General features: G+C 41.9%; 1 protein-coding gene and 1 long non-coding RNA gene across 6 annotated transcripts in view; one reads left to right on the top strand and one right to left on the bottom strand.

Annotated features, from left to right (window-relative positions):
• Positions 1-25,207, top strand: part of CYP19A1 (cytochrome P450 family 19 subfamily A member 1) — a 120,052-nt gene that overhangs the window by 9,285 nt on the left and 85,560 nt on the right. For 2 of the 4 annotated variants that reach the window (XM_077881099.1, XM_077881098.1), the window contains exon 1: positions 10,431-10,659. The exons of 1 other annotated variant lie outside the window; for it this stretch is intronic. The gene's annotated coding sequence lies outside the window, so the exon portion shown is untranslated. Of the gene's footprint in view, positions 1-10,430; positions 10,660-10,711; positions 10,811-25,207 lie in introns of those variants that run through there. One more of the 4 variants, XM_077881100.1, reaches the window with a different exon arrangement.
• On the bottom strand, positions 1,181-25,207 carry LOC144303219 (uncharacterized). 2 transcript variants are annotated; one of them, XR_013370258.1, is made up of 9 exons: positions 25,168-25,207; positions 23,054-23,121; positions 18,839-18,877; positions 17,569-17,669; positions 17,155-17,434; positions 12,139-12,552; positions 4,298-4,478; positions 3,327-3,529; positions 1,181-1,614 (listed from the first exon to the last, which is right to left on the bottom strand). It is a non-coding gene; the product is annotated as an uncharacterized LOC144303219 (long non-coding RNA). The 2 variants fall into 2 exon arrangements; XR_013370257.1 differs by lacking the exon at positions 1,181-1,614 and adding an exon at positions 1,670-2,105.

Here is a 25,207-nt window from a genome sequence, read left to right as displayed (position 1 = left end):
TTCAACACTCCTCCCTTCTTGGCATTCCTTCCTATCCTGGCTTCCATGACAATATTTTCTTCCAGGTTTCCTCCTACTTTTCTGACCATTCCTTCTTAGCCTCCTTAAACTGTTCTTTAACCTCTGTTCACCTTGATTGCTAGTATTCTCCAGGGTTTTGCCTTACTTCCTCTCTATACAGACTCTCCCTTGGTGATTTAGTTCACTTCCATGGTAGGTGGTGGTCACTCCACCTAGAGTTTGGGATGACTCCCAAACTCTAACTGTAGTCCAGACCTCTCTCCTGAACTCTGGACCCACAGGGTCAACTACCAACGGAGTGGCTCCATTTGGAGTCCCAGAGGGACCTCAAATGCAACACATCCTGTATTCCCTAAAAACAAAAACCCTTATGAAGTCAATGGAAGAAAGTACTATCATTTTACTTTTTGCTTTATTAGTTATAGCAAGATTTTTTTTCATGTTTTATTGATCAGCAATGTGTGTGTATGTGTATATGCAAATCCTTTCTCTACTTGATATTCTGCATTCCCCTTCCTCCCTCCCTGACTTGTGCCTTAAGTGGGGTCCCCATCACAACTCAAATTTCTACAACACTTTCCTGAGTGCTCTTCCTGCCCCTGGTCCAGTTTAAAGACCAGACTTGATTCTTCAGTCTGAGTAATATGTTTATTATATAAATCTGATCATGCCCCTCTTCTGCTTAAAATATTTCATTGGCTTCCTATTGCCTTCAGAGTGAAAACCAGGCAGGCTAGCATGATCCACACAGGGTGCCCCATGATCCAACCCTTGTCTGTTATCTCTAGCTTAGTTCGCACCACTCCACACCTGTACCTTATATCCCTTTCTCTAGCTTCTAGGAGGTGCCTGCTCCCTTCTTGCTTTGTGCCATTGCAGCACGCATCTCAGCCTTTTTTCCTTTTTCCCCTTCTCTGTTTAGTTAGCTTTAATTCATTCTTCAAAACCCACCTCTGGTGTTCCCTCTGGTGAACTTTCCAAATTCCTGACTCCACGTCCTGGGAGGGTTAGCTGCTCCCACTGCAATTGTATTTACCCATCCTGCTGTACATTCTGTTGTTTTATAATTGCCTTTTACCTGTCTATCTCCTTGCCAGTCTGTGAGCTACTTGTGGATAGGTCTATATATTCCTCATCATTATATTCTCAAAACTTAATGTGAGCCTGGCATATAGTAGACATTGAATGAGTAAATATGTGATAAAATAAAATACTCTTGCTATATTTTCTGAGACTCCTTTCTTGATTACAGAATTAATTTATTTACTTAGAAGGGGGAATAATCAAAGTAAATCAAAATAATTGAAATGCCACCAGTCTTTTCCTAAAGGCCTTCCCTCCCTGTTTCACAAGAGGACCCAAGTCTGAGTGTCCAAGAAGACACCGAAAAGGGGCCAAAGTCTCAGGGCCAGTCAACTTTAAAGGGTGCCTTGTTGTGTTCCTTCCCCTTTCTGTTGGCCATTGCTTGCTTCATGCTATGTTTGGGATGGGATCCTATTTGCTGCAGCTGGAGCCTCCTGATACAGTGCTTCAGTGTCTTATGGTGGACCAAAGGCTGTGATATCAAGAGCTCAGCACTCAGAAGTGGGGAATCTGAGGGCAGAAGGCAGTACAAGGCAAAGACATTGCTCAGACTTGAATGGTAATATATTAGAACTCTTCAGAGAAACAGAAGTATCCCATCCTATTGGTTGTATATAGTTATGTATAAAGGATGTATATGTAGCTAAATGTAGATTATATATATGTTAACCCCATCCAAAACACACAGAAATACTTGGAATAATGTTTGACCAAATATCTGGGCACCCCCTGGCTCACAGGTTGACACATTTTTTTTAAAGATTTTATTTATTTGAGAGAGAGAAAGAGAGAGACAGAGAGAACATGAGTGGAGGGAGGGGCAGAGGAAGAGGAAGAGAGACAAGCAGATGCCCCACTGAGCCGGGAGCCTGATTCAGGGCTCTATCCCAGGACCCCAGCTGAAGTCAGACACCAAACCGACTGAGCAACTTGGGTCCCTCAACACATGAAATTAACCATCTCAGGAGGCAGTAGGGTGAGCAGGTGATCCCTACCTCCAGCTATTAGAAGACATATAAAAAAAATAAAAAAATTAAAAAAAATTAAAAAAAGAAGACGACATATATAACCTACACAGACACACACACCTGCCCTCTGATCTAGGCTTCCCACAAACAGTAGTTTCACTCCCTAAGAGGCATTTTTGGAAATTCATGGAGGCATTTGTCACAATCACACTTTGTTACAATGATGAGGGGGTGCCCCTGGATGGGGGTGTCATGTTATGCCATGGTTAGGACAGTCTGTACCACAAGGTACTGTCAACATGACTTTCAAATGTCCCACCAGTTGTTTATGTCCAGGAAAACCTTGTTCATAATTATCTTGGTCTAGCATCCAACTCCATTTTACATATAAACATGAGGATTTTTTCACTTTTAATAGGGACCAAATTTTTCTAGGAATGCAAAATTGAATGAAGGTGGCACATTTTGTTCAGGACTTTACTAAGAGTTGTTCCCCAGGATCCCTATGATTCTGGAAAATCATATAATAAATAGCAATGCCAATCAGTATGCGAGTGGCCCTTAAAATACATGTGGATCTGTGCATTTATAAGTATTGCTTTCATGGTGATTCGGCATCTGTCTACTAATCTAACTACTAACTAGGTCTTCCAGTGTCGCTGTTTATACATTTTTTTCAGGTACTAAAATACTTACTATTTTACTATAAAATTGCTTTTCTTTACTCTTTGATTATAACATAGTAAGTGCATTATTTATAATTTTTTTAATTATAGATTTTGGAGGGGAAATTCTGTGTAGGCAGATTATATTATTTATGGTTTTCATTTGAGCATAACAAAGAGAGAGGTACACATTTTTTGTTATAAAAAGAGGCATTGGGTCCAATGTGGATGAGAGCCATTATTCTAAATTAATCAGTGCCTCTGAAGAAATGCTTATTTATCTGTCAGGCCCTGGCCCAAGGGGCCTGCATACAGTGAGGAGCCTAGGTCTCCAATAATCTTATCTTCCATTTTGGGGGAATTTCAGAAATTAATGAGTCCCAGGGCACCTGGCTGGTTCAATCAGTGGAATGTGTGACTCTTGATCTCAGGGTTGTGGGTTCAAGCCCCACATTGGGTGTAGAGATGATACTTAAAATCTTAAAAAAAAAAAAAAATCCCCAAGCAACTGGCTAATGTCACTGAGTGTCGTGGAGATATTTCTTTGTTCAATTAAGGGCTGGGAAGATCAAGAGGGCTTTCGGCCTACCTTCCAGGGGCTTATAGGCCCTGATTCCTCCATAAAGGCTTCTTCCACCTTGAGGAAGCAGTCTCTCCTCCTCTGCTTTGCCTACACATGCTCCACCTTAAATGTTTTTCATGAGTTCATTTCTTATCTCCTCAAATTGGACTGTAAATTCCTTGAGGAAAGAGATTGATGTGTCCCATGTCCTGAGGTGCTCAGTAAGAATGCTGAATGAACAAATGAATGAAAAAATTAGTGAATGAATGGATGAATGAATAAATGAAGGCATGATTTGAAGGAATCTAACAGATGGCTCTACCAATATCTTTGGAAATCAAATGGGGGGACTGTTTTGTCCTTTATATTCAGCCAGCTTGCCAGCTGAATTCCCAGTGATGCCTTGGGCTTTAATCAGGAATTTAATTAGCCCTGGCACCTAATTCTGGAAGAAATAGAGAACAATGATGAGCATAAGGAGAAGAGAGCTAGGCTGTTAACCAGCCTGACATATGGTGCCATGTATCACCCACTGGCTTTCATTTAGGGCTGGACTAAGTCCTAAGTTACTTTACTTCTAAATGTTAGACTTGTTTATTCTCTTTCCTGATGCTAGATAATTAGGACCTTTTACTGACTGCCTGAAGCCAAAAGCATGAGATACTTTTAGATGTTTAGGTGTATATACAAAGTAGTTGCAGATGTTGCAGGTATAAGTAACAGTTCTGCATAGGAGTTCAAAACACAGGGCTTGATCCCTGACATTTTCCACCAACAACTATCTGCATGGCAATGAACAAGCCAGTTGATATTTCCACATCCAAGAGTCTATGAATCAATGAAATGCAATATATGACCATTTAAATGAATTACATGGTGATTCATTGGCAGAGGTAGGTATACCATGAAACTGAAGATGCTCACACTGTAAAGCCCCTCATTGCACACTGGCCTCTTTCCAATGCCCTGTGCTTCACTTTGTCAGATGGTATTATTACCTTAAACCCGAGTCTCCAGTTAAGGTTTCTTCCAGGTTCAAAATTCTATGGTTCTGGCCAGTGGGCTTGAGGAAGGGCATTTTCCTCTCCAGTTTTATGCTACTTTTGAGTGTCAAGGACAATGCTATGCCATAGGTACATTGTTGCTTTCTTTAGGTACTTGGAACGATTTTGGATAATTCTGTAAAGAAAATAAAGACACTGAGTGAAAGTCTAGATCTGTGGGATTTACTAGTAAAATGCTTAACTCAAGCCACAGTTTATATTTTGTTGTAGCTGAGACTTCTACCAGCAAAATTCTTTGACTGTAAGGTCCATGTCATGTTCCTCATTTCTTGTTGTGGAGTCTCAACATTTGACTTAAATATTGCAGAGATACTTCTCTTCCTTCATTTTCCTAGAAGAGCTTTGACTCTGGCCTCTTGAAAGCAATGGCTGGGAGGTGCAGGTAAATCATGAATTGAGCTAAGTGTTCAGTAAAACAGGTCTTCACTATGTAGCAACCTGATTCATACACCTACACTAATAGAACTGGGAAAATTTAGGGGCGTTCAGAAAGTCTCTTCCCTATTTGCCTGATGAATATAAGGCAAAAGCCCCAAGGTTAAGTGTCACACTGCTAACCCAAGAGGACAGAGCAGAGAAGGCAGATTGTGGAGGAGGTATCTTCAGGCTGGAAGTCCTTACAATGGAAGCTTTCTTCTCTTGTCTCTGTCCTCACAACCTCTTGCCCTGCCAGCAACAAGACCCACAGGACCTCTGTCCTCAGTAGCTTTCCAGAACCACCATAAGGGCCTTGCCCTGAAGCAACCTGGTTTGGACACTCACCCCAACAAACGGAGTTGATGTGGGCTCAGGAATTTTCTGAATTACACTGTTTTTCTTATTACTGGCATTTTATTCCTTTTTGTGGAGAGACAAGCAAGAACGCTTCTTTCATTTATTTTTCTTGGTGATTTCCACCAAAAATGAGATTACAGCTCCACTTCTGCCTTCAATTTATGTCAAACACAAGCCCCGGCATTCTGTTATTTTTGTCTTTAACCTTGTTTTCCCAATATATAATCACTTCTTCCTTCAATTATGACCCACTAGGATCCCCAGAGCTGACAGTAAAAAGTCCAGATCAATGGACAACTTAAGTGGCTCCAGTTAACATTTACTCTGTCTGAAATTTGCATTTCCACTTATGCTTTTCTTCATTTAAATTTAATTTCCATCTACTTGTTTGTTAGTTGGATTTAGATTGTTTAGTTTTGAACCAGCTTTGAATTTCCCTTGTTATATTTTTGGCTTATAATTATCTTTTAGTATGTATTATTTTATTGCTGTTACGTTCTCAGCCATCCATGAAGTGGATTAGAAGAACTGTGTTTTAACCCAGCTCTGATTAGTGTGTAGTGTAACCTCGTTTCCCAGCATGCATGACTTAATTTCATCATACAGGAGCTGAACAAACATGATGGTTCCTCTCTTTGCAATGTTCTAGTGTCCTATGAATTGGCTTAGTTTTTATTCACTTATTTCTACGTTAGTATTTTTAGACCAATTCCCAAACTTGTGTGGGAATACATTGTTAACATATAAGCCTAATGGTAATTAGGAATAGCTAGAATAATTCTCATCAAATTATGACTTTGTAAATATTAATCTTTGGAAATGATAAGAAATGTCTACATTTAAATAGAGTGTCCATTCTGTTGGGAGCTGGAGAGGCATATGTGGGAATAGCCCCATTCCATGTGCTGCCTGATTATAAAATAGCACCAAGTTGTCATCATGCTGCCCCGTCTTCAAGGGAACCGAGAGATGTTGGGCATAGTGTCAGAAGGGACACGTTTTTGTGTAGGTTTTTTTTAAAAAAGAAAGCATGACCCTCAGGTCTCCTGATTTTGTTCACCAGGCAAATCCTTCTCTTTCCCAGCCTGCACACCAGTCTTCCATTGTCCTGTTGCAGAGCATGCTTCAGAGATTTGGAGTGCTTCCTTTGAGGGGTAGGGGAACAAAGGGAAATCCACATACAAAACAACATTCAAAATCCCTGTGATGATTAGGAGGTGGGGAGGGGATGAAGCATGGGGAAGGCTGGAAGGGAACATGCCAGCATCTTTTTCTCCCTTGTTCTTCTCTCAGAGTAGTAAGAGTGAGTAGTGGAGCTAAGAAGGAGAAAATGGGACGGGGGGGGGGGGGGGAGCATAAGCAGGGGGGTTTATGCTGAATTGTACAGTTTTCAAGCACTTTCATATTATCTCATGGGGGTTGGTCAGTGGCTCCAGAAGTCATTTTATTGTTCTAGAAATCGGATTTCAGAGTGGTTAAACAAATTTCCCAAGAGCATACACTTGTAAAAGAAAGGGTAGAGCCACACCCAAATCCAAGCTCCCATGCCATAAAACATCTTCCTTTCTTGGTTCATCTTTAATGCCTCAAGTTCTCTTTAAAATTAATTTCTTTGGGAACTTAATGCATTTTTTTTCTCCTATAGGACATCTGCATTTTAATTCTTTAGAAAGCATTATGTCTCAGTGTGAATTAGTCAGTTGGCTCCTTCCCACCTGAGAGCAACTTCCTACAGAAGGAGCTTCTCAGCAGGCAAGGAAGGAGAGGGCTGGAGAGGGCCAGGCACAGTGGGCATGTATAGGCCACCCAAGAGCCCAGACTCTTGCAGTGGTGATGGCATGGTGGTAGGGGTGTGGAGAGAGGTCCAAAGAAGGTGGTCCAGGGAACCACTGGAAGGGAACACAGGAAGAGAGCAGAAGATCAATTTCCTTTTTACTGGGCCAGCTAACTAAAGCCTGTACAGGACCCTTGTCATTCCAGCAGTCATTTGGTAGAAAACACTGAATTCCTTCAAGCCATTATTGAGGCTTTAAAGTTTGGAGCCTCTGTGTTAGCAGCAGTCTGGGAACAGTTCAGCCAGAAATGGGATATGTTCCCTGTAGACTCATAATTCTAGGAGCTGCATTGTTTCCTAATGGGATCACTGGTTCTCGACTTGCTGCTGAAAGGGGACCCTTTCAGAGAGAGAGAGACTTAGAGGTTCAATAATCACCAACTGAGACCCACAGGGATAGGGACTTGCCTAAGGCCACACAGTGGGTTAGCTTGGCCCAAAGTTGTTAGAATCAAGTACACTTGAAAAATCCTAATGGGAGAGGTTGGGGAGGGAAGGTGGAAAACATTTTGTTAAGCATTATATTATGACAAGTTCTTCTCAGAAGGTTCCCTATACTTCCAGAAGTTTGAAAATGTGATGACTGAAGGGGACTTAGTGGATATTTTTAAGCATTTTGGTGGTATTACTGACATCTGAGAATTTCCACTTGGCTTTTACTGTTTGGATGGTTAACAGCAGAAGCAGCAGTAACAAACTCTTATGTAAAACTTATCTCTAAATGCCAAATCAGTTTCTCTAAATATAATATCCAAAAAAGAGAGAAGTGTTTGCATAAAGTACTATTAATTTCCCTTTGTGCTTGCGGATCAGGTAAGGGGGCGCATGGTTCAGAGAAAGCCCCTGCTTATTCTCCACTCAGTAGGAGATCAGGGAAGAACACTGGACCCGGAAATTAGGCTTCCTTTCTCTGAAGAGATCAGGGTCCTCGAAACTCAGGAGTCCCCCACAGTGAGGCAGGAAGGTGGTCACAGGGCTCCCCTCAGTCTACTTCAAGTGCAGGAAATGGCACCTTCACCTATGTAGCCCAGCTCCAGCTGGTGGTGACCAGAACGGAGTTGCTGTGCAACCTTCCTGCCTCTCACACAAGGGATGATTTGCTACCTGACAGTTGCTTCTCTTAAGAATTTCACTTATCAGGTTTTTTCCTAAATGGCATTTCTCTCCATTTAGTTCATAGAATGTTAATTTTTTTTCCTTTGGCTCCTCCATGAGGTCTTAGGCCTCCTCCTTCCCAGGACAGAGTCCAGCCTGCCTGCACACTCTCCTTCATAGGCCCCTGAGACCAGAGGATGAGTCCCTAGTGTTGTCCATGTGCTCTATTTACATCTGCTCAATTCAGCAGATGTTCACTCTGGATTGATCTAGAGTAAGTCTGGAGCACATGGCAATGGAAACATTTGCTGACCTTATGGAGCCTATAGGCCAGTGAAGGAGACAGCTTTGGGGACAAGGGACCTCAGCAGTGGCATTGAGGAAAGAGGGGGGATGATGCAGATTCCATGTCTCCTCAAACTGAGGTACTTCTTGGGTTTGTTGGCCACAGAAAGCTTCAGCAACTTCCAGTGTTCCCAAATGGAGCATCTGGGAATGTCCCTCTGTCCTGCCTACTCATCTGGCACCTGAACATGTACTGTTTTGTGTTCAGCTGTTTCTGTGTCTTGAGTTCTTGCCCCAGCCACATGACACACCTTTTCAGGGCAGTGCTACTGAATCCCATCTGCTTTCTGCAGGGGCGGAAGTGGAAGCAGGTACTCCACAAGTACATGGCTAACACATTTGTGTTGGGAAAAGTCAGGAAGCTGGGCTGGAAATAGGATTTATGGACAGGATGAAGGGGCTTAACTGCCTTCCCTTGATCCCTTTCTCCCCCTGTGTGGCTCTTAAGGACTGATTTGCTGCCAAACTTAAGGCCAATAGCTCAATAATGTGCTGTTTGTAGTGTGCAGAGGACACAGCCATGAGCAGGGATGGTGCCATGGAGTGTGCCTCCCTCAGAGAAGAGCATTGGACAGGGAGACCACAGTTTGGACTCCAGGGCTAATTCACTTGAGTCTCCACATCTGTAAAAGGGGAAAATGACCTCTGTGTCCTATTGTTGTCAAGATTAAAAGTTAATGTGTGTGGTAAAACGGTTAACGTTTGAATATTGAAGGGATTTCCCAACTGTGATCTCATTTGAACCTCGTGGTAGGGCAAGCATTCTCATTTCCATTTCATAGATGAAAAACCTGAGGGTCAGAGAGTGTAAATGACCTAGTAGAGATCACACCATGAGTAAGAGGCAGAGTGGGCCTTGCACCCAGCTGGACTTTGGCCACCATCTGTTACCGTGTAAAAGGATAGCTGACACACGTAGTGTTATACAGGGTTTCAAAGTCCTTTCATGTCCACCAACTGCTTATGCTTCCAGGGGGGGACATATATGTGTAAATTGTTGCCATATATGAAACATCTAGGGCATAATTTTAATGAGAATGCTGTAGTCAAGGAAGCAGCGAGCCTTTGGTAATCGTGTGGATCCAACTACTTAACTGGCCATCACTTTTGGGTGACAATGACGGATTATAAGGATTGTATAAGAACTATTGATAAGAATGTCTACAAGGTATAATGACAAGATATAGTGAGATAGTTTAACTACATTACATTGCAATGCATGAAAGTGTAAGAATTGTGCTTCTGCATGACAATCTGCTTATATCTTCAGAAAACTGTTATGAACAAATTTAAATTACTGTTTCATGTCTGATTTCAGATGCTTTAAGTGGTACATCTGAGAATAGGAATGTTGATTATGATGTTTGCAAAGAAAGGATGAGTATTCTATCAGTAAATTAAAGTAAAAAATATTAAAATCTGCTGTACTTAGGCTAAGCCTAATAGATCTAATTAAAATAAGGAAAATACATTCCATCTTTAGCCTGATTAGGAAAAGAGTGTGGGGTGAGAGTCTTAGGCTGAACTTAGAAAGGAAGAGTATTTTGCCAACAGGGAGGGAGGTTGCACAGAATGGGGCGGCCTGGTGATGACCCAGGGCAAAACCTGGCAAAGTAGTTGGTCTCCTGTGGTTGGGTAGAGAATGCAGAGGGGATGGGTGTCCATCTGTCGCCTTCAGCTCTGCAGGCCACATCTCATGGTGTTTCCTATGGGAAGTTCCAGAAGAAAACCAGTGTGGTCAGCTTAAGGGAATATGTGGTTTGTGTTAGAACTCTGGACATACCACATTACTGGAAAGATGCACACTGGATAACTGGCAAAATAAAACGCAACTTTCCAAACGTTGGCAATGATAAGAGATTCAGTTCCAATGACCAGTTGTTTATTGAATGAATGCCAGTGCAAATCATAACAAATGCATTCTAACCATGACAGCCACAGGAAGGACACAAAGAATGCAGTGTCCCTGATTCCATGAAACAGCTCACTGGAATCTGTGAATTCTAGAACCTAGAATGGGAGGACTCTGACATCCTTGCCACATGACCAACCAAGACAAAGAACCCTGGGAAGCTTGAGGCCACAAAGGTCTGGAAATCTGTGGGTCTACCTCCCTAAGAGATCCCTCACCCCTGTGAGGGTTACATATAGGGCATGGGTGATAAGATTATTGGATAGGACGCTGACTCCTGACTGCAGGTGGAATGCTCACAGTGGGAATCTGGTACTGGTCAACCTATCAAACTAGGTAAGTCCTTGGTATCTGAATAGTAATAGAAGACTATTCCATGCTTTGGCAGGGATTGAGAAGACATTAGAATGTGGGGCTAAGAACACAGCTTGGTGATGAACTGATGTAGCTTTGAACTTCAACTTTGCCATCAACTGAGTGACTTTGGGTAGGTGGTTTCATTTCTTAGAACTTCAATTTCTTCATCTTTGTTGTAAAATAGAAGTGGTATAACTTTCTTGTTAGACTATTTAAGGCAGCAAATTAGATAATGTGTCCAGCACTGTTCCTGACACATGGGCACTTACTATATAGCAAAGCAGCACTCTGGGCATTATAACCTCATGGAGGTGGCTAAGCAGGAGGCTGAGGAAGGGTTCTCTGACTTCAAGGTAGGTCTGGATCCTAAACTTCTAGCAACCCCCCAAAGCTTCCTCTTAAAGGTGTGAGGGTATGAGCAGGGGTACAGTCTAGTTCCCTGGCTGTGTGAGAGTACAAAACCTCCATTCCTACTCTTTTTGCCCCAGATTCTTTCAAAGACACCAGAACTATGAGATGGCACTGGGCCAAGTGTCAGTAGAACTGAGATTGGCTCTGCAGTTTACCGGCTGGGTGACCTTGAACAAGTCCTATAATTTGCCAAGGTCTGGGTTTCTTCATTTGCAAACTGGAGACAAGCTTACCTGCTCTGTTTGCCCATCACTGGGTCGAGTTCAATGTCATTAGCCTGGCATTCCAGCTCCTTGCATCATATTCCCAGTTCTCATCTCATAAAATCCTTTTCATTTCCACACAGCCCTGTCAGGCCAAACCTTTCTTAGCACTTCCTTCATACCAGACAGAGCCTTCCTGCCCAACAATTGGTGTATCTAAATCCTATATACCTTTACATCCCCTGCAGCATCTAGCACAGGGTCTTGAATAAAGTAGATGATGATTTTATCAATTAGTGTTACATTTACATGTGACAGGAAAACTAAAATAACAGTGGTTTAAAGAAAATAAAAATTATTTCTCTCTTATGCTAAAGAGATCCAACAGAAAATAACCCAGGGATAGGATGGTGGCTCAGGTGTCAGGGACCCAACTCCTTCTGTCTTGCTGCTCCACCATTCTTAGCATATCACCTCATACTCTACTATGGCCACCAAGTTCCAGACATCTTATTCTCATTCAGCCAGCAGAGAGGAGAGGACAAAGAGGGCAAAGAGTGTATTCTCCCCCTTTAGAGAAGCTTTACAGGGATGCTATACAGACATTCCTGCTCATATCTTATCTGTTAGAACTTAGTCATATGATCATCCTATCTACAAGGGAGGCTAGGGCATACATATTGCCATTTCTAATAAGTTGATAGGCAATAGTGGAATAATAGATATTGTTATACCCATATAGCTTCCCCTACCACAGTCATTTAAAAATTTTAAAATATGAAAACTCACTACCAAGTTTAAAACATCATATAAGATGTAAGATGACAATTCCCAAAACACTTACCTCATTTGTAAGGATATGGGTATCCTGATCTTTAGGTTGGAAACAGCCCAATTCTTCCTCACCTCTGGTGGGAATGTGGTGACATGTTTATTAATGAATGATAACTCAGAGCTGTAAGTGAAGATAAACTACCAGTCCTTTTCCTTACCACACTTTACCAATAAGGAAACCGAACTCTGGTGGCTAAGAGAGTTGCCTGTGGTCATGGAGGTAATGAATGAAGGTGCCGGGATGAGAACTTGAATTTCTGGACTCCATCAAGGCTATTTCCAGCTCCTCCTTGATGAGTAGCCCATTTGGCTTCTGAAGGCCTTTTGTGGGTCTTCCTGCTCATCTAGAACCCCTGGGAGCAGATCTAGGTCATTAGGTTGTCAACTGCATTCCTGTTAGCACATAGTTCAAAAAGCCTTCAGTCTGGAAAAGGAAAACACCAAGAAATAGAGGACCATTCTATTCAAATAATGAGAGCATTACCTCCTTCCCTTTGTACCTAGAATACACAGGGCCCTCAATCAGGCACTGATGGGATAAACAGAGAAGCATATAAAATGTTTATTGTTCTTGAAGATTTGGATATATAGATTCTTTTCATTCATTTGTTTAAAAAATTATTTCTTGAGTATTTATGAAAGGTAGACACTGGGCCGAGCACTGGGTATGCAACAGTAAAACCATGCAGATATGGTTTCTGCTCTGATCTTGCTTAGAGTCTACTGGGGCACAAAGACCAGTAAAAGGCACCTATTAAGTAGAATTAAAAGTATGGTGATGTGGAAGGGACAAAGTAGATCACCTAGACTGGGGTATGTGTTTGGGGACAGGCAGGCTTAGTGGAGGAGATAACATCAAACTGGAGACCTGAAGACTGAATATGTGTAGGTGAAGCAAGAGCCGTGTGAGAGGCATGGTGTGTGGCAAGGAAGAGGATTCCAGATAGAATATCCAGGTGTGTGTGTGTGTGTGTGTGTGTGTGTGTGTGTGTGTGTAGCTAAGACGGATGTATCATGACCAGAATTGGCAGACCTCAGTGATAATGATGGAAGGGACTGGGGAGGAGGGGAGTGTTAAGAAATGTGACCACAAAGGTGGGCAGGGACCAGTAAACGAAGGTCTTTGAAAAGTCTGTTGGAAAGTTTATATTTTGTCTTGAGGCCAGTGGGAAAAAGACTTGAGGCAGATTCGTACCTTAGAAACAATCCCCTGGCCTCAGGGTGGAGAATGAATTAAAAGGGTTGGCCAGATGTAGGAGACTTCTTAGGAGGATGTTGCAGTAATGGCAGCCTGAGCCAGAGAATGACCCTGAGAGGTCATGAGAAGTTGATGGATTTAAAATAATTTTGAGAGGTACAACCAATAGGCTTTGATGACCTAGCTAGAAGAAAGGAATGAGAAAGATGGAGGAAACCAATATTTATGAAGAAAAAAAAAATTAAAAATACCAAAGACAGATGCTGACAACAAAACTATAGAATAAAAGCTATCCAGAAAGAAAATGGTGGCATGACCATGTGTTTTGAAGAAGGGATAATTGCTGTGGGCTAGAAAGATTTTGGAGGACTTCCCAGAAGAGTTAGGATTGCTACTGGGCTTTTTATACGAGTAGGATTTGGGTGAGTGGAGAGGACATTCCAGGCTGTGCAATGATGCAAGTAAGATTGTTGAGACAGAACAGTGTGTGATTTATTCAGCAGATGGTTTGGTCATGGTTTTTTGGGGAGAGATACTGAGACTTGGCTCTCCAGGGGGTACAACTAAAACTTGCTAAAGGGAGGGAATGAGGAGATGAATCCCATTGTTTTCCCAGGTTGGTTCGGAGTTTTTTGTGTACCCCAAGGCCACTTTTGTTGGAATCTTAAGAGGTCTGTGGATCACTACACAGCTCAGCATGACCAAAACCCCATAGATCCCAGTTTCCACCAGGAAAAAAAAAAAAAAAAAGGTATTTCTTCCCTCCCCAAAAGGAATGTTTTTATATTTGTGAATCTTCTGTAGTGACCTGGGTACTCATGTTGAGAGCTACTGCCATAGGGTGCTATCCTATTTCTAGGCCTCTGCAGAGCCCTGCCTGGCAGCTTGTATTGTGAGGCCTATGAGCCCATCAGGGAGACTGCTTGAACCCAAGGCTGTAGAAAATACAGCTGTATGAGTGGGTATGTGGGGCAGCCCCTCTAGTCCTGGTGTGTGAACTCTTGCCATATATACAATGGGCACTCTGTACCACACCTCTAGGTACTGGCCCTAACTTGTGTGCTGATGGTAGCTTGGTCCCACCTTCTCTGGCTCAAAACCCACTGATGTCTCCTGCTTTGACCCAGTACTGGCCCTAGGTAAGGTAAATACTCATAACCTCTACTTGGCCAGTAGCACCACTTAAGGTCCTAGTATTGTGCTGGACTCTTTAATCATTTCTAATATTCGCAAACCTCTGGCAAAGCACCTGTTATTATCCCAATTTTACCAAAGAAGAAACTGAGGGATGTAAAAGACTGTCCAAGCCCACTCAGCCTACCTGTTCTCTGTCCTAGATATCCTGTATGTGAGTCATGGAAGTCCCTGAGATAATTGTGGCAGATGTTACATTTTATCTTCACAGTGACCTTATCAAGATAAGTACTATACTCTTTTTATAAATGAGAAAACTAAATGAGACACAGAGAACTTAAATACTTATCCCAAGGGCATATAGCCAGGAAGTGGCAGAGGCAGGATCCAAGCCTGTCTGCCAGCAAAGCCTCCTCTCTCCACCTCTTCAGGTAACTAAGCCATGTGAGGGTTGAACCCCCTTTCTTGAATCAAGGTTCCTGGACAGGAAAGCACAGGGATTCAGAAAAATAGTTACAGGGAGGTCATGTACCCCAGTCCCAACCCACTCTTCTGTGATCCTTTTGAGGTTTTTATAGATGTGAAAACAGAGGTCCAGAGATGAACAAGGGCTTCATATGGTACCATGCTATCATTCTATTTTCTCAGTCCCTTCTGCCCACTCCATGCCACATAGACATGGCCCCAGCTTGTGCAGTACCTACACCCTGCTTCTCCTCTTAACCCCCCAGCCTCCTGTTCAAAGGCCAAGACTACTCAGCTTTGATTCAGGTTGAATGAGTCATTAAGGGTGAAACAAAGAAAAGAAGGCCTTCTCTCTTGCTAGATGAAATGAACCCGCCCACCTTTTGACATCTTTTTGTTCTGAAATGATGATGGTATGCAATGACTCAGAATTATCATACTCAAAGAGACTACTTTGTATTTTTCTTGAAAATAAAGGGACAATGTGTGAGTAAATGAGCTGAAATTGGCTCATGAAGGGAGGGAAGGATGACCTCTGGGCACATCAATGCAGAGTGGAGGCTGAATGAATGTGCAAGAATGGGAGGGAACAGCAATTCCTCACTGGAGAGGTTAGCACGGAGGAAGCCCACGTGGGGCCCAAGCAGCAAAGCTCTTCAAGGCCCCTCAATGGCAAAACCTGAAGAAACACCCACTAGATGGCCTGGGGTAAAACTCTCAACCTCTCTCAGACTGTTTCCTCTAAGGAAACAGAAGGTGATTGCTACAACCTACTGCAGAGGTTGGTGGTTGGATGAAATGAGAGTTTACATGAAAGAGAACTGCTCTGTTAACTGCAAATGCTATACAAGTGGTAGTTACTGTGTTTACAGACATAGGAGATTTAACCCACTCTGACAGACTTGACATCAAACTAGGAATCTGAGGCCATGGCGGGTATTCCATTCCATTCCTTAGCCTCTGTCAAACATGATGAGAATGGAAATGTATTTATTGGGAGTACAAAGTTTTCTGCAGAGCTTCCTTTCCTTTGCAATGAATTCCAGGTTTCCCATGGTGCTCAAAGAGCTCTGTAGGAAGCTGCTGGGGAAAGCTAACCTCCATTCTAGTTGCTACGAAACTTCATTTTTTGTTCTGTTCTGTGAGCATCTCCATTTCAGTCATTTGCACCATTACAAAGGGTATAAAGACTTGGCAGCAAAGTGGTATCTTGATTCATAGCACTAGGTTTTGGTAAATAATGTTATTTTGAACAGAAAAAGTCCACAGAGGAGCTGATAATGAGTGATATTTTAGAGCTAGAAGGAAATTAGAAAATCTTGTAGTTCAACCCTGAGATTTTCTAGATGAGGACCTGAGGCCCAGGCAGGGGAATTGGTTTTCCCTAAGTCTCACACTTCAGTCAGTCCCTAGGAGTCTGACCCCCATTCAGTGTTCCTTCCCTGACTCCAGGGTCAAAAATGCAGATGTCTTCAGGGTATAATCAGGAGGGCATTAGTGGGTAGGATGATAGAGAAAATGGTGAGACATTTAGTTCACGTTTTCTTTAAGTTTATTCTGTTTAGAGTTTCCTGAGCTACTTGAATCTGTAAACTTACATCTCCCACCAGATTTGGGAAATCTTCAGCCATTATTTTTTTTCAACTACCTCCTTTTATGCCATTCCTTCTCCACTCCCTTAAGAATTACAATGGCATGGACTTTAAGACCATACGAAACTGTTCCTGAAGCTCTATTCATTATTTTTCATTTTTCTCTGTGTTTTGCTGATTGCATAATTACTATCGATCTATCTTCCAGTCTACTGACTCTTCCCTCTATTGTTTGCATTCTGCTACTAAGCTCATCTAGTGAATATTTTATTCAGATGTTGTATTTCTTAGTTCAAAAATTTCCATTTCAAAAAAAGTTTCCTATTTCAAACCTACTGAGAACTTCTATTTATTTTTAAGAGTATTTACCTTAAAATCATGAAGAATGATTATAACAATTGCCTTAAAATATTTTTTTCTTGTAATTTCAACATTGTCTTATCTTTTCCCTTGAGAATCGGCCAGATTTTCCTGGTTCTTATCACATCAGGTAATTTTGGATTGTATCTTAGATATTTTATATTAGATGTTATATAACTCTGGGTCCTGTTAAAATCAGAGCATGTTGATTTTTTGTTTTGTTTTGTTTTAGCATTCAAGTAAACCAGTTAAGTGCAGGCTGCAAGTTCTGTCTCACCTTCTGCAGACGTTCCACTGTCAGTTCAGGTTTCAAAGCCTTTGCTATGTGTTTGGGTATATTCCACACATGCACAGCTTGGAGGTATAGCCCAGGACTTATGTTGGTTCATACATGGAATCCCTTTGTCCTATTCTTTCCTCTTCACAATTTTCCTCACATTCTTCAGCTTCAAGGATCATTGTTCACTAGATGATCTAGTGATCATCTAGAAAGATAGGGCTCTTAGAGTTGTAGCCACTAATGACATCGCAGAGTTTCATTCTACTATGCCTGCCATCTGAATAAAGTGGCAAGAGAAAAAAAGAATGAGATACAGTTCTGGGGAACCTGGGGCTTGGCTTCCCAGTAGGCTAATTTTACCAAAGAAGAAACTGAGGGATGTAAAAGACTGTCCAAGCCCACTCAGCCTACCTGTCCTCTACCTGTCCTAGATAGCCTGTGAGTTAGGAAAGTCCCTGAGGTAATTGTGGTAGCAGTGTAGTTCAGAAGCTACATCTGGCCTTCAGACTGAACTGTGAGAGAAAGACATATAAGGACAAGAACAAGAATTTCCCCCACCCACTCTGGCTTGCAAGGGCCCCCTTTGCAGGTCATTTGTCCAGAGAGATGGGCTATTTCATACAGTTGTTGCTGTCTATGACTTCTGTCCAGTTTCAGGAGTCAGCTAGCTCACCTTCAAGTCAAAGCCAGGAGAAAAATTCTAAGAAACTCACTGCCACCATATTGGTCATGTATTGAGTTTTTCTTTCCCCAATCCACCTGCTTTTGCTTACTTTTCAGAGTCCTCAATTGATTGCTTTGTGTATTTGTATTTTGTTCAGAGTGTTTAGTTGTACTTAGTGTGAGAAAGAGTACAGTGTCCTTCCTCCATTTGGTTGGACCTGCAAGTCTAACCACATACTTGGAATCCATCTCTTTTGGTTGGTGCTCCCCTGGGACTTACTGGCAGAGGCCCACTGATAGAAACTGTTATATTTAGGAATCCTATATCCCCTGGTCTGGTGGTGCCAGGTCCCAGGAGTCTATGGTTCCAAGTTTTCTGCCTTATTTGGGTTGATACTTGACATAGATGTTCACTCAACAAAGGTGCATTGAATGCCCCTATGTGCTGTATCTTGGAGCTACAAAAATGGCTTAAACATCATCCCTGTCCTAAATGAGCTCACAATTCAGTGAAATAACATAAATTTGGACTAGAAATTTAGGATCCAAGGTTGAAATCTTTCTCAAGTTCTCTTGTGTGCTTCAGAACTGCAACACATTGTTAGCATTTCCCAGATTGATTCTGGGGACTTTCCCTTTCTAGAAAACATCTTTGATAGTCTCCCTCTTCTGAGGAGAACCAATAGCAAATCACTTTTACAAAATGGTATATAAAGTACTATTTTTATAGTTTTGTGAACCCTACAAAATGTTGACTACTCCGTGTAATAGTCTTTTGCCTAATAAACATAGTCTTAGAGAATACAGTCAGGTTTGGGGCCCCAGAAGTCAAAAGGGAAATGAAGACATTGGACAGTGTCCAGAGTAGCAATTGAAGTGGAAAAAAGATGAAATCTGATATTAAAAAAAAAAGAGTGGGAGAAGCTGAGGCCATTTGCCAAGGACATAATTTTTCATAAGGAAGATTAACTACTCCCCCAGCCCATCTCTGCTACCTTTTCTCTTTGAAAGCACTTACCTTCTCTTTCTGCATCAAATTAATGCCAGTGTGTTAAATCTGGGAAAGGAGACAAAAAGTGGAAGAATAAGTGTTAATCATTTAGCTAGCACAAGTAGATGCCTTGCATCAGCAAGAGTGTTCTGTGTATTAGTTATCTTATCATCCTCATGACAGTCCAGCACACCTTTGTGATAAGCTTTGTGATTCCTATATGGTTGACAGGGAGACAGACTCAAAGGTGATGTGATTTTCTCAGGGTCCTAACAAGGAAAATGTAGGCTAGAGCCTAGGTATCCTGAGTACAGGTTCTGTTTTCTCCACTGTACCAGCCTGTAAGACTTTGGGGTCTGAAGGTTTTCCCTTCTCACACCACTACAGCCACAGCAGTTTTCTATGTAACACATGGGTCATTCTGAGGAGTTTGAGGAAGAGATACTACTGTCAATAGTGGGATCTGGAGTCTCACAAGAGAGAAATTAGTCCACTGGGAAGCCAGATCCCAGGTTCCCCAGACCTGTATCTCCTTGGGAGTATAATTCAAGCAAGTGCTTATCTTCCTCTCTCAAAAATGAAAAATTCAGAAATTGACCATGAGACAAAGGAAGGAAAGGTGAAGAAAGGGTGGAATCATTTTCCAGGACTACTTCTTCTGATGAGGAAGGTGATTTGGGGATGGAGGAGGGAGGGACTGCTTGGTGGGGATTAGTAGAAGCAGGGGGTAGAATCATCCCTAGTTCCCACTGGGCCTCAGTGCTGGCCTTGGCTCAGGACGGCTGGGAGTGTTAATCTGAAAGTCCTCTATCCCTCCTATGTGATCCGTGAAGAGCAGCTTTTCTTCTATTTCTCGGAGGGTTGGTGGAATCTGCTTGTTGCTTTCCGGAGCACACACACTGAGCTTCTCTTTGTCAGTCTTCTTTATGGCTCCTGCCTATCACCATCTCATGTCCTCTTTCTAATTTAATAGCCAGGAGAAAAGAAATGAACATTGACTGAGCCAAACTGTATTTAGCACTATGCTAAATTTTACATTGATTAGTTTCTAGCAGAGGACTTGGTACTCTCTAGGTGCTCAATAGATGTTGGCTCTTACCCTTAGTGTCCCCATCTCCTCCATTTTACTAGTCTCCCAAGGAGGTAGTGGGTGCCTACTCAACTTCACGACTGCTGAAGAGTGGAGGTGAAAACAGTGTCAAAATGTGTGTGTGTGTGTGTGTGTGTGTGTGTGTGTGTGAAAATAAGACTAGCATTTGGGTTAATCACTCTGGCTTCTCAGGGTTCTCCTCTTGTATGAGGCAACATAGAAACCAGCAGCCTAGCAGGGTACTAAATAAAAAGATATGTGGAAGCCTAGGAAATTTCAGGCTTGAGCAGCACCTCTAGGCACCAATTTGTCCCCGAAGAGCACCTTTAAAAGTTGTCCCAGAGCAAGCAGACTTTTACACCATGATAATGCTTTGTTCCAGATGTGACTAATTTTTAATCTCTGAAGTTCTCAATTCATCATGAGCTAATTCTCTAAAAATGTCACTGTAAGCCCACATAGAATTATATTTCTCTGCAAAGAAAAAGGAAGGTTGCCTGAGATCACTGGTCCCCCACTAAACAAGCTGAGTCTTGGCCAAAATCTTTGAAGGTTTGTGACATCAATAAATTCCCTAGAGAGGTATCATGTCTTTCAGATTTTTCTGTATATTATATTTTGAATGCCATCTTCCAACCTCCTTTCCCCCGGCCCCAGCTGGTCCTTATCACTTTTGCCATAAACTCTCAACAGGCTCCCTGCTGCCAATCCAAACAAACACAGCTGACCACGGGTCTTCATGAAACACTTGCTTTTGTTGGATCCAGAAGACTTCAGTGGCTTTCCATTGCATACGGGAAAAGCCTAGACTCACTAATATTTTCCAAATATCTCCCTACTTCCTTTGAGATGAATCCCACCTTCAACCCAGCTGATTTTATTGCTACACAAATAGGCCTAAACTCTTCCAACTCCTTGTGCCATATATAATCATCCTGTATTGTTGTCTTTATATATTTGTAATTTACTTTCCACCCATGGATGTGACAACACTATCCCATACTTTTCTCACAGATAGGCAATTGATACTCTATTACACAATTTACTAGAGCTTTAAAATTTCATATGAAGATAACTTTGTCATTAAAAACATTTTATTATTTTCAGTGAAGATTTATGGCCCTTGAGATGGTAGAAGAAAAAGAGATGTAGGGATTTCTTTTTTAAAGCTATTTGTCCATCCTATGTATATTATATAACCCCTGATTATTTCCAGTGTTAAAGAAATTGTCTCTCTGGACCTTCTAAAATGATTCAAACATTGAAATGATTCACCAGTGTGACCCAATTTTTTTTAAAAGAACAAAAAGAAGAAATAAAACCCAAACATTAGTTCCTTTGAGGGGAAAAATAAACTGGCTACACTTTTTTCAATATTTTCTAAGATTGAAAATGTACCACAAAATGCAAGAGTTTGCTTTTGCATTTTTGGTAACAAGTAAAACATGAAAAAAAAGCTCTAGGACACAACTAAATTTCAGGGAAGAAACTTGCCAAGTTTCATGGCACAAAAATGAAGTATTTGCCTTTTAAGGAAATACAATTTTGATGTCTCCCCAGGATATAAACATCATCTCTGGGTTCTTTCCTTTCCACCAGTCTCTTGTTGGGCAGGAGAAGTCACAGAGCCTCAGCCTTCACCACTCATCTGAGCATTCCTTTTGAGAAGGAAAGACTCATAGGTTTAGTTCCTATCACAGCAATCCTTAGGAAGTAGGCAGGGCTTTTTCGCCCGACTTTATACTTCAGCATTAAGTATATGCTGACTCAAGGACTGACTCGCTAAACAGAATGCTTCTTGCTTTCTAGCTTCTCATGGGGCTCTAGAGCTTACCTCCTCCTGTCTTCAACATTTACTCCATCTTTACCCACTGAACTAATTTTCTGTTGCTACATAACAATTTACCACAAACTCAGAGGCTTAAGACAGTATAAGTTTATTATCCCACATAATAATTTTCCCATACCAGAACAGGCACAGGTACGGGATAGCTGCTCAGGATCTCACCAGGCTAGAATTAAGGTGTTGGCCAAGGTTGTAAGCTCACTTGAGGCTTAGGGTTTTCTTCCAAGCTCACTGCTTATCCAATTCATTTCCAGCTCCTAGAGGCCACATGCTGTTCCTACCCATATAGTTCTCTCCACAACATGGCATTGCTTCCTCAAGGCCAAAAAGGAGACCCTCTCAGAATTCTACTTGGAATCACTCTGACTTCTAGGAAGTCCTGAAACCTTTTTAAAAAGGTCATGTGCTTAATTCAAGCCCAGGATAATCTCCCTTTTAATATATTTAAGGTCAACTGATTAGGGACCTTGATTACACCTAAGCCCCCTTTTACCATATAAAGTAATAAAATCACAGGTGTGAAATTAGATCTTCACAAATCTTGCTCACTCTCATGGGGAGAGGATTCTATAGGGGACTGGAATCTTGGAGGTCGTCTTAGAATTCCACCTACTATATCTACCCCCTCATCCTTAGTCCATGGGGCGCAGTATTCCATTTAACAGTTTGGCAGAATAGGTCCCAGATAAGTTCCTTTGTGATTCCTGAGCCTTTCTCTTGATGCGGTGTTTCGGATTTCCTCTCTGGGTCCCTCTACCCCTAGATCCTCTCCCATTGCCCCTCCCTAGTATACCTAGTAAATAAATGCAAGTGTCCCTTCCTTTGTGATCCTCTTCCCTCTATTCTCCACCCTCTTTCACCAAGCAAAATTAGGAGCTCTTTGTGCTCCCTAACATCCTGTATGAGCCTCTGAGCCAGAAGTCATCTGCTTTACTGTCACCTTGACATAGCTGCCTCTCCTCTTGGCTCATAAGTCTCTTTAGAAACGGGATCTATCATGTCCATTTCTATTATCTCAGAGCAAAGGTGCAGTAAAAGGCACACCAGGTACTCAGTCAAGGTTGAATGAATGGAAAGCCCAATAGTAGTCCAGCAGAAAGTATGTGGAGACACAAGGGACATTGTCAGCTGGCTCAGAGCATGGAGGTGTGAAGACCACAGTGGAGGGCAGTGCACTTGGTGCTTCCTGTCAAGTTCATAGTATCTGACTTTGGTTTTGAGACAATCCTAAGCACACGACTATGTTCTCCATTCATTCCTGCTAGCTGAATTTTTCCTAGAGATATGACATAAGCCGTGATCTTACAGTGTTCTCAGGAATCATCCAAAATTTTCCTGTAATGCATTGAAGAGTTGATACTCTTGGGTGATGTTCTACATTGGAAGGAAGAGAAGCAGTCACTTGGGAATAGTAAACTATTATGAATTACAATCCTAAAGCTTACCTTATTAAAAAATACATTTTAGGGGTGCCTGGGTAGCTTAGTTGGCTAAGCATCCAACTCTTGCTTTTGGCTCAAGTCATGATCTCATGGGTTGTGAGATGGAGCCCCACCTTAGGCTCCTCGCTCAGCAAAGAGTCTGCTTGATAATTCTCTCCCTCTGCCCCTCCCCCCATGTGCGTGCTCTCTCTCTAAAATAAATCTTTAAAAATGAATAAATTTTAAAAACCTAAATATTACTAATGCTGAGAATTTTCCCTTAAGAGAGATACAGAGGCAACGCCATGTCACTGAGAATTTCACAGCTTATGAGGATTACCTTACAAGAATTTCTAAGAGTAATAACTCCATCTCCAATCTACTTTTCTTTCTTTAAAAAATATTAACTATGGAAGTAATATTTGGAAAATGCAGAAAATGTAAAGAAAATAAACATTCCTCATAAAACTCACCACTCCCCTGAAAACCACTGTTAACAAGATTTGGTTTGGAAAAAAATAGGGAGTTTTATTCCTGAAAAGGACTGTTGTCTCCATTTAAAACTTTGCAGCGAATGTTAGCCTTAGTGATGCTGGGTGGAGGAGAAGCAAAAATCATGTAAAGGTGATTTATTTGGCAAGATTTAGTTCCTGGCTAGCACCTAAAGGGAGATGAACAGGGAGAAAGTCCGTGGTTTCCATTATACCCCCAAGACAAGGAAGGAATGAACTATGCAAATCCAGCACCAGGGAGAGCGCCAAGTGGGAACTTCAACTCAATATCTTTTTTTCAAGATTTTATTTATTTATTCATGAGAGACACGGGGTGGGGGGTGGGGGGTCCAGAGACACAGGCAGAGGGAGAAGCAGGCTCCACACAGGGAGCCCGACGTGGGACTCGATCCCAGGTCTCCAGGATCATGCCGTGGGCCGAAGGCAGCGCTAAACCCCTGAGCCACCCGGGCTGCCCAACTCAATATTTATAGAGCCTTCCATAGGTCTTCCAAACCAGAAAAACAACAAAAATGTTAATTCTTTAAATCATTAAATAAATACAATGTCAAAATTTAAACAAAGTTGCCGTTAAAAGAGTACACTTAAGGTTTCTAATGATTTCCTTCTCCTCCATCTTGTATTTTTTTCTCCCTGGCCTTATATTTCTCCTTGTACTTTTCTGCTGCAGAGCTCAAAAGCACTGAAAGCACTGCCACCACTATCATGATCACCTCTCCTATCCCACCTTTTTCATTTGAACACCCCCTAAGCACACGACTATGTTCTCCATTCATTCCTGCTAGCTGAATTTTTCCTAGAGATATGACATAAGCCATGACCTTACAGTGTTCTCAGGAATCATCCAAAATCATCTGGGCCGAATGTTGCCCAGATGAAAATAGGCTATTATTTATTTATAGGGAGTAATGTGACCTACCAACAACACAAAAGTTGAATTTCTCATGTCTCTCTTCAACTTGGCTCCCCTCTCCCCTCTCACTCCTTCCTGCCATGTAACCAACTCCATTTGTTAGTCTCTTAGGAAGGTCCTAAGTCACTGGCCATTCCCTCTGCACACACAACCTGCTGGTTTTCACCTCATCTTTATTCAGATGGTTTCCACCACCAGGAAACAGAGGTTTCAAAACCTGGACTGGCACTTTGGAAACTAAATCCATCTACATCTACTTGGCACCTCCAAGCACTTATGTGTTTAGGGTGGGCTATGTGTCTATGTTTTTTATGCTATTGATTTATTAGTAAGACATTAATGATTATAACTTAAAGGCTACTCTGTGCCAACACATACATCTTTTTTAAAAAGACACAGGCAGAGAACAAAAGTAGCTCGGGATACTAAAGGGCTATGATTGGAGGGGTATCAATAAAGAAGTCTCCCAATCCCCCAAATTCCTTTCCTGCCCAGCCTGTCATGCCTAAATCCTCTAATAAGAATACATTAAAAAAAATACATTTCCTTGGGGACTGAAAGTTCGCACCCTCACCTCCTTCAGCACTCCCCCAACTCCACCCCTATCCGACCCC

The sequence above is a fragment of the Canis aureus genome, chromosome 32 (assembly GCF_053574225.1).
Source record: "Canis aureus isolate CA01 chromosome 32, VMU_Caureus_v.1.0, whole genome shotgun sequence".
Lineage (NCBI taxonomy): Eukaryota > Metazoa > Chordata > Mammalia > Carnivora > Canidae > Canis > Canis aureus.
Note: the sequence above shows the minus strand (reverse complement) of the source record. Positions and strands in the feature narration are given on the sequence as shown.